Source organism: Patagioenas fasciata, chromosome 7 (genome assembly GCF_037038585.1).
Source record: "Patagioenas fasciata isolate bPatFas1 chromosome 7, bPatFas1.hap1, whole genome shotgun sequence".
Taxonomy (NCBI): Eukaryota; Metazoa; Chordata; class Aves; order Columbiformes; family Columbidae; genus Patagioenas; species Patagioenas fasciata.
In genome coordinates, this window is record NC_092526.1 from 43971577 (window position 1) to 43979663 (window position 8087).

General features: G+C 60.4%; 1 long non-coding RNA gene across 3 annotated transcripts; it reads right to left on the reverse strand.

Moving 5' to 3' along the window:
* Positions 1-2964: 2964 nt before the first annotated feature.
* Positions 2965-7118, reverse strand: LOC136103164 (uncharacterized). 3 transcript variants are annotated; one of them, XR_011740146.1, is made up of 4 exons: positions 7005-7116; positions 4505-4581; positions 4122-4362; positions 2965-3395 (listed from the first exon to the last, which is right to left on the reverse strand). It is a non-coding gene; the product is annotated as an uncharacterized lncRNA (long non-coding RNA). The 3 variants fall into 3 exon arrangements; XR_010651570.2 differs by lacking the exon at positions 4505-4581 and having other exon boundaries at positions 7005-7118; XR_011740145.1 differs by having other exon boundaries at positions 4122-4581; positions 7005-7117.
* Positions 7119-8087: the final 969 nt, after the last annotated feature.

The window sequence follows — 8087 nt, forward strand, 5'->3', positions numbered from 1 at the left end:
GTCACTGTCAGTTGAGAATATACTTGTCACTTCCAGCAGCCTGGAAACACCCCCAGAGCCCTCACGTGGGGCTGTTTCTGTCGGCCCGGTGGCTGCAGGGCTTGTCTGGGCTCGCCAGCTGCCGGCTGGTTTGTAGCCCGGTGGTGGCTGATCTCCCTGGTCATCCCAGACGGGCTCCTCGGTGGAGCCTGCGGGAACCTGGGAGCAAACCAGCGTGGACAGCGAGGCAGAAGAGAAGGGAGGGAAGGGAGGGAAACAGCTCAGCCGTGGCAGGACAGACTAATGCTGCCTGCTATTGCATTTCATTCGGCCTCCAGAATAAACGGCAGAAGAAGAAAGAGGAGAAGCTTCCACAGTATATCCAGAAATTCCTGGAAGGAGAGGAAAAGAAGAAAAAAGAGGCGGCGGTAGGGGAAAAAAGTAAACGGCCGTCAGCCGGAGCAATGACAGCAAAGGCCGAGGCAGAAAAGGAGACACCCGGTGTGGAAGGAGAGGCAGAAAACCCAGAGGAGATGCAGAGGAGCCAGGTACTTGGGATTCCTGCAGAAGGAGAGCACTTTCTCCCGCGGGGCGGCTGAGGCCGCAAAGCACCTCTGGCACCCAAGCCGTCACAGCAGCGTTGCTGCAGCAGAGCCGGGCGGGTGATGCTGCCCTTCCTGAGCGAGAAGGGGGACACAGAGTTGCAGTGAAACCCTGGTGACACTCAGAGGTCACCCCAGGGCCTGCTGAGCTCCTTCTCCCGGTTCTCCCTGTCCCCTGTGGTCCATCCAGAAGTGTTCTGGGGTCTGCGTGCTGGGAAGCAGCACCCTCCGGGTGCGGGGCTGTTGTGTGAGAGTCTCCTCCTGTGCAGGAATCCAGCTTCCCCGAGTGCTCCTCAGACAGCTCCCCGAGCAGCGTGGAGTCAGACGAGTCCAGCTGGGACCTGCTGGAGATCAGGACCATTATGGAGGACTGGGAAGAGGCCGGAGAAGAGCCCCCCACAGTCCCTGAGGACAACAGCGTCCCCCCGAAGCGGTACGAGTGTGCCCGCTCCAGCCGAGCCCTGGGGCCGTGGGGGGAGAGCCAGAGGTGGTGGGTACAGGGAGCCAACCCCCGAGCCACGGGGCTGCACAGGGCGCCCGGGGATTTCTGCAGCCACGGGAACGGGCTGGGTTAGACCCCACGGCAGGGGCCAGAGCAGGGGCTTGAAACCCCTCCTGCCTCCAGGGGGCTGTGGGGCAGAACGGGGCCGCATAGCTGTGGGGCTGAGTGTGGGAAGAGGCAGGACGGTCCCAGCTGCAGAGTCAGGGAGACTTTGTCCTTGCTGTTGCAGGAGCCTTTCCCCACGGACAGACCGGGCCCTGCGGGAGGTGGTGACCTGCATCCTGGGGCAGGTGGCCCGCAAGAGGAGAGGGGAGAGGGATGAGCAGCTGGATCTGCAGGACAAGCTCCAGTGGTAAATCTCTCCGGACACGGGCAGCGCTTCCTCTCCCGCAGTCCCTTCCTCCTGCTCCCCGCAGCCCCGCGGGAGAGAGCCGCTTCTCCTGGCACCGGCCTCTCGGCAGAGCCGCTCCTGCGGCCGCGGCTGGCGCCCAGCTGGGAGCCCGGCTGGAGCGCGCTCCTGTGCTCACACCACCTCCTCCCGCTGTGTGTCTGCAGCGAGCTGGCCGTGCTGCGCTGGGAACGGTCGGGGAAAGAGGCAGGCAGCAGCCAACACCTGCGGGAAGCTGCACCCCAGGCCGCACCCCCTGCCAAGGCGGGGGAGAGGAGGGCAGGACCGGTACGTCCCCAAGGCTTGATGTGGTGGCGTTTGTAATGGCGACGGCGCAACGGTGCGGCCAGGCTGGTCTGGGATAGCAAGCAGCCGGGTTGCTTTCAGCCCCGCGCTCCCTTGGCTCAGGGGTCGTTGCAGAAAGGCTCTGCAGTCGGGACCGTGAGCAAAGCAGGGCTGATGGAGAGGCTGAAAAGAAGGGGCAGGAGGGAGGGGGGCGCTGAAATCCCCCCAGCCCCTGCCAGGGACACCAACACTGCCTGCTGCTGCATTGCCGTGGTCCTGCAGGCGCAGCCCCGCGCGTGCACGGAGGAGGAAACACGCAAGCTCTGGGAGTCCTTGTGCAGCAAGATAGAGCAGAAGCGCAGCAGTGGCACCGCCAAAGGCCTGGAAAAAAGAGCCAGAGCAATGGGAGGCCCAGGTACCACAGGCCGTGACAAACAACTGGGGAAAGAGCATTCCCAGTTGAGTGTTTGCCTTTTGGAGTGCTCGCCTCTGCAAAAGGGGCTGTGGGCCAGCTTCAGGCCAGAGCTGGGCAAAGAGGGTGTTTTCCTGACAGCCCTGGGGGCACGGAGAGCAGCAGGGTGGGACTGCACCCCAGGGACCTGGACCTGCTCTCTCCAGACAGCAGCAGATCCCACCACAGGTGTCCTGACCAGACTTGTTGCTCTGCACCTCTGTGCATACAAGACTGCAGAGCTTTGTACTCAACTCCGCAGCTCTGGAGAGCGGATCTGCTCCACGTCGGCCAGTGCCAGGAGACCGTCTCAGGCGCTGAGGCTCGCGAGAGAGACGTCCAGCAAGAGCCTTCTCCGGCGTGACGAGCGCCAGTGCCGGCCAGGCTGCTGGCACCAGCTCTTGCCCCCATCAGTAAAGCCCCCCCTGCAAACCGCTGGGTCTCACGCTGTGGGTGTTTCCTTGGTGGCTGTGAGGCTGCGCTGGGCAGTGGGTGAGCGCTGGGGGGGCAGGGAAAGGCCTGCAGGGAGAGGGCTGGAGCTCCGGCCCTGCTCCAAGGGCAGCCCTCCCCAAGGCTCTGCTGGACCCGCTCGGCTGCGGCCCCGCTCTTGGTGCCCCTGCAGCCCGTGGCCCTGGCACTGAGCCTGCTGCAGCTGCACATCCCGGACAGGAGCGGGAGGAGGAGGAGGAGGAGGAGGATGTGAAAAATGCAGTTGTGATTTGTGCTAATGTCAGCAATCAGGACACAGAACCACGGGCACAGTTCCATGCGGTGCTTTATTCCAGCGCTGGGAAACCAGGGGTTCGCACCCAAAGCTTCCAACAGCTGATTCAGACCATACCTTATTATACAAGTCGGTCACATACATATTCATTACACCCCTGACAACCATTAGAATATTCCACACCTATAATAACACAAACTTTCTATCTAAAAGATGCTACAATTATCAGTTATTTTCTACGGCACCAACTTTAAAAGAATATATCGTAAATCTATGTCCACCTTAAGAATAAGGCTCGGTTACAGTTACCTGCCTTGTAAGAATATACCATAAATCTATGGCAGCTTTAAGAACAGAGTTTGGTTACTGATTACAAGAGTTCTATGGCTACAGGGCTGGTTGCCATCCTAATATTAATCCAACTGTAAGAGATCCAGCGATATTCAGGGAAGACCCATCCTGTCCTGTTCCATGGAACAAAACCTCTTGTCAGGTTGATTCCTCTCAGCCGCAGGCCCTGCCGGCCGCCCTCACGCATCCCGGGGGCGCCGGGGGCTCCCGCCCCGCGTTGCCCCGCACGCAGCGCTCCCGCAAGGCCCCGCACACCGAGGGAGCGGGGGGAGGAGGCGGCTGCGGGGGGATTCGAACTCGGCACCCGGAGCACAGGGGGGGCGGGGGGGGAGGAGAGGGACGGAGCCCGCGCAGTGCAGGGGCGGAGGGGGCGGGGCCAAGGAGAGGGGGGCGGGGTGATGGGGAGGGGGCGTGGCCACGCAGCGGGATCGCCCGGACGCCTGGGTCCTCTCTCCCGAACTCCTGGGTCCCTTGGGGCACTCCTGGGTCCCCCCCCAACTACTGGGTCCTTAGGGGTACCCCTGGGTCCCCTTTCCCGAACTCCTGGGTCCCCTCTCCAGGACTCCTGGGTCCCTTTCCCAAATTCCTGGGTCCCTCCCCAACTCCTGGGTCCCTCCTGAACTAAATCCCCACCTGAACTCCTGGGTCCTCTCTCCCGAACTCCTGGGTCCCTTTCCCGAACTCCTGGGTCCCTCCTGACCTGAATCCCCGCCTGAACTCCTGGGTCCCTTTCCCGGACTCCTGGGTCCTCTCTCCCAAACTCCTGGGTCCGCATTCCTGAAAACCTGGGTCCCTCCTGAACTGAATCCCCACCACTGGAGTGCAGCCATCAGACTCACAGAACAGTTTGGGTTGGAAGGGACCTTCACAGTTCATGCAGTCCAACCTCTGCCATGAGCAGGGACATCTTCACCCAGATCAGGTTGCAGCTGGTAGAAATGATGACCTTTCAGAGCGTGCTGGTGGTACTTTGTCCCTTGTGCCCTGCCCTGATGTGCAGAGGAGACAGAAGGGACACTGGGAAGCTTTGGGGAAGACCCCCCGTATGCTGAGGTGTTGCGTCTCCTTCCTCTTCAGCCTCTAAAAGGTATTTGGTAAAGAGCAGAGCTGGAACCGGGGGTTCCCATCATTTGGGATAAACCCTAAAAACTCATTAATCATTTTGGTTGGAAAAGACCCTCAAGATCATGGAACCCAACCATAACCCACCCCTGGCACTGACCCATATCCCTGAGACCCTTGTCTAAGGCTTGACAGGAGCTCCAGCGCAGTTGTCTGCAGCCAGTGCCGGCGAGAAACCTAAAATAGGACATGGGAGAATTTGCATGGGAGTGTTCACCACGCGGAAATATCTCTGCCTTGGGAGGGCTGAGATTGAGTGGGTTGGAGGTTCTTTTTGTTTTCAAGGATGTGATCAAAATCACATGAAATGACACACAACGAAGGGTAGGCACAGGCTGGGACTGACACCGGAGCCTCAGCACCTTGTTTTATCCTTCATGGAGAAAGAGAACCAGGCTAAATCAGCCAGTCGGAGGCCAAAACAAGGGGCTCCTTTGGCTGTTCTGGGACGGGAGATGCAGGCAGGGCCACCAGTGTGGGGTCTGTCCTGGAGCTGCAAGGGTGGGATGCGGGACGAGGCAGCCAGAGCTGCATCCACACAAGGAGGCACAAACATCTGCCATTTCCGTGTTGGTTTTAGGAGGGTTAATATATGTGATGGTGATTTTTGACCCACACATCGCCTGGGTTGGCATCACCAGCCACAGGTTGGGTTTTAGCATCGTTCTAAAATGCTGGAGGGAGCAGGGTGGGACTGAGGCAGCACTGGTGACAGAGGGACAGAGCCCCTGGGGTCCATGTCTGTCTTGTGCCGGACAACCCAGAGTTGGACTCGGTTCTCTGGGGAGCCCCAGGAGAGCAGAGCAGAGGGGGAGCATCCCCTCCCTCCACCTGCTGGTGATGTGGCCCAGGAGACACTTGGCTTTCTGGGTGCGAGTGCACATTGCCAGCTTATGTCCCTTTTGTCACCCACCAGCCCTTCTCCACAGGGTTGCTATCCATCCATCCATCCATCCATCCATCCATCCATCCATCCATCCATCCTCCCCCAGTCTGTGCTGGTACTGGGTATTGCCCTGACCCAGGTGCAGGACCTTGCACTTGGCCTGGTTGAATTTCATGAGGTTCACATGGACCCCCCAGCCTGTCCAGGTCCCTCTGGATGCCACCCCTTCCCTCCAGCGCATCGACGACACCACTCAGCTTGGTGGAAAAGCAGAACTGAAGTGTCTTGGGTGATGCAGAGGCCAGGGAAATGTGCCTGGCTTTAGCTCTCTGCCAAGAACACCTGGGGAAACCCTTTGAAATGCTTCAGCCACTTTAGCAGAGAAAAATAACACCCCCACACAGCTGCCCGGCTTTCACTGCTCACGCAGGGACAAAGCACAGCGCGGGGACAGCACAGCGCTCACTCTGGAGCTCGCCGGCTCTGACACCCGTGCCTGTTTGGGAGAAATCTCAATGGGAAAGATTTTGTGCTCTGGGATTCAGGTCATCTGAAGAACACCAGCAAGGAGAACAACTGCCAAAACCTGCACAACGATGTGACCAGCTCCAGCTCCCCTGGGGAAGGAGGCGGCTGGTGCTTGTCCCAGCCCAGCCACGCCATGGGCGACCCAGAGCGGATGACAGCAAAGCCTCTTTCCAGGTTCTATTCGCTGTGAGACCGTGGGGCAGGGTCCCATCCAGGGGGAACACGGGGAGCACATCCTGCCCGAGCTCTCACAGGCCGCTCTGCTGCACGGGGAGCAGAGGAAGGGACAGAGGGGTCTGGGTGGCCCCAGAGGAGCTTGGAGCAGAGCAGGGGGCACAGAAACCCAGGGAGGGTCTTGGAGACGGGTCCAGAGAGGATCCAAGTGTATATGGGGAGGGGGAAAGGGATGGGACGGTGCAGGGGGTGTCACACAGGGTGGGAGTGAGCATGCAGGGACCAGAACCAAGCTGAAGGTGCTTGGTGGGGATAGAGGTGATTGAGCAGGGGACAGGAGCAAAGTCCTGCGGAGGGCAACGGAGCTGAAGGGGATTTGGAGGGGTAAAGAGGAATCGGGGAGACCCAGGAAAGAATCTGGGGCATGGGGGGTGTGAGGGGGAAGCACAGGAGCTGTGATATTTGGGATCAGAGGAACTGGAGAGAGGATGCAGAGGGGAAGAGGGATGGGGAGAACCTAGAGTGCACAGAGAGGGGGGCAGAATGGGTGCCCCCGGGGTGGGGGGAAGGTTGGTTTGCCAGTCATCATCCCCCAAATGAGCTGGGGCTGCAGGTGGTCCCAGCACCCCCACCCTGGGCAGCAAAGGGGGACCATGGCAGCAGCAGCAGGTCCCACTGCACATCCAGCATCCATCAGGGGGAAATAAAACACCTAAGTGGGGGCAGATAAAGCAGGAAACCCCCAAAGGGGGCACAGGGATGAAATAAAGAATGCCGCCGAACAGCGGCATTGCCTCTGCTGTTCACTCCACCTCTTCGCTGCCAGAGAGTTCCCGCTTTCTCCAGAGCGCAAGAGACGAGGCCGAGAGAGCCCGGGAAGAGCCGGAGCCACCCCCGCCTCCCCGAGCCGGCCACGCCAGCAATTCAGCCGCCCGAGCGCTCTCCCCGCCACGCCCCAAGCGGCTCCCGCTGCCCGCGCAGGGGAACCGGGGCTCCTCGGCCCGGGACTCACCGGCCGTGCCGAACGCCCGCCCGCTCCGGACGCCGCTCAGCGCCGCGCTCGGCAGGGGCACCGCCATGCTGCGCGCCGCCCGCACTGGAAGGGCCCCGTTCCCATAGCGACGGGGGCCGCGCCGCGCGGAGTCCGGCCTGGAAGGCCCCGCAGCCGTAGCAACGGGTCTGTCTACCGCAGCGCCGGGCTGGGAATTCCCCCCTGCCCTAGCAACGGGGCTGTTTAGCGCGGAGCCTGCCTAGAAACGTCCCCGCAGCCCTGCGGGGCGCGCTCTGCCCTCCCCGGGAACCCCTCCCCATCGCCGGCCTTGCTGCTCCGACCGGGCAGAGCCCGCGGAAGGACCGGAGAGGCCCCGCTGTCACCCCGGGGTACCCGGACGGGAGGTGAAGCCCAAAACCACAGCCAGGTTTTTTTTAGAAATCGGCCCAAAAAGGAAAAGCTGCAGTTGCCTGTGGGCTGTGGAACATCCTGGGGGTGCTGGGGAACCGCAGGGCAGAGTCACAGAATCCCGGGCTGAAGGGACCCCTGCAGACCCCCAGTCCAACCCCTGCTCACACGGGGTCACAGAGCAGATCACACAGGGAAATGCGTGGGGAGGAAAACACAGCCTGGACCCTTCACTTGGATTGTTGTTTTCTGGAAGACGGCCTTTAAAAACCAGAAGAACATCCCGGAACAATCTCCAGACCCAAGGACCTGGGGCAACTGATTTCTGCCCTCAAATTCTGGCTCCATCCTTCCGAGTCAAACCGGCAGTTTCTCCAACCACTGTGTGTGGTTTTCGGCTCCAGAGAAGGACGAGTATTTCCTTCCCAGCTCCATCAGCAAAGCAGTGCCACACGCGGATTCATGCGCACAAAACTGTCCCGGAAACGTTCTTGACCCCAGGTTCCCTGTATCAGAGTCTCAGACGTTTGCGCTTTAAAAAGATGCCTTAATTATAAGATAAAATACAACTTAAAAGGTACAGCAGAGAAACAGTCCAGGCTGGGGCCCTCTCAGGGGCAGGGAACACAAGGCGAAAGAGCCTTGGGCTTTTAAACCCATTTCTCTAAGAAACCCTCTCAGAAATGGTGGTCGGGG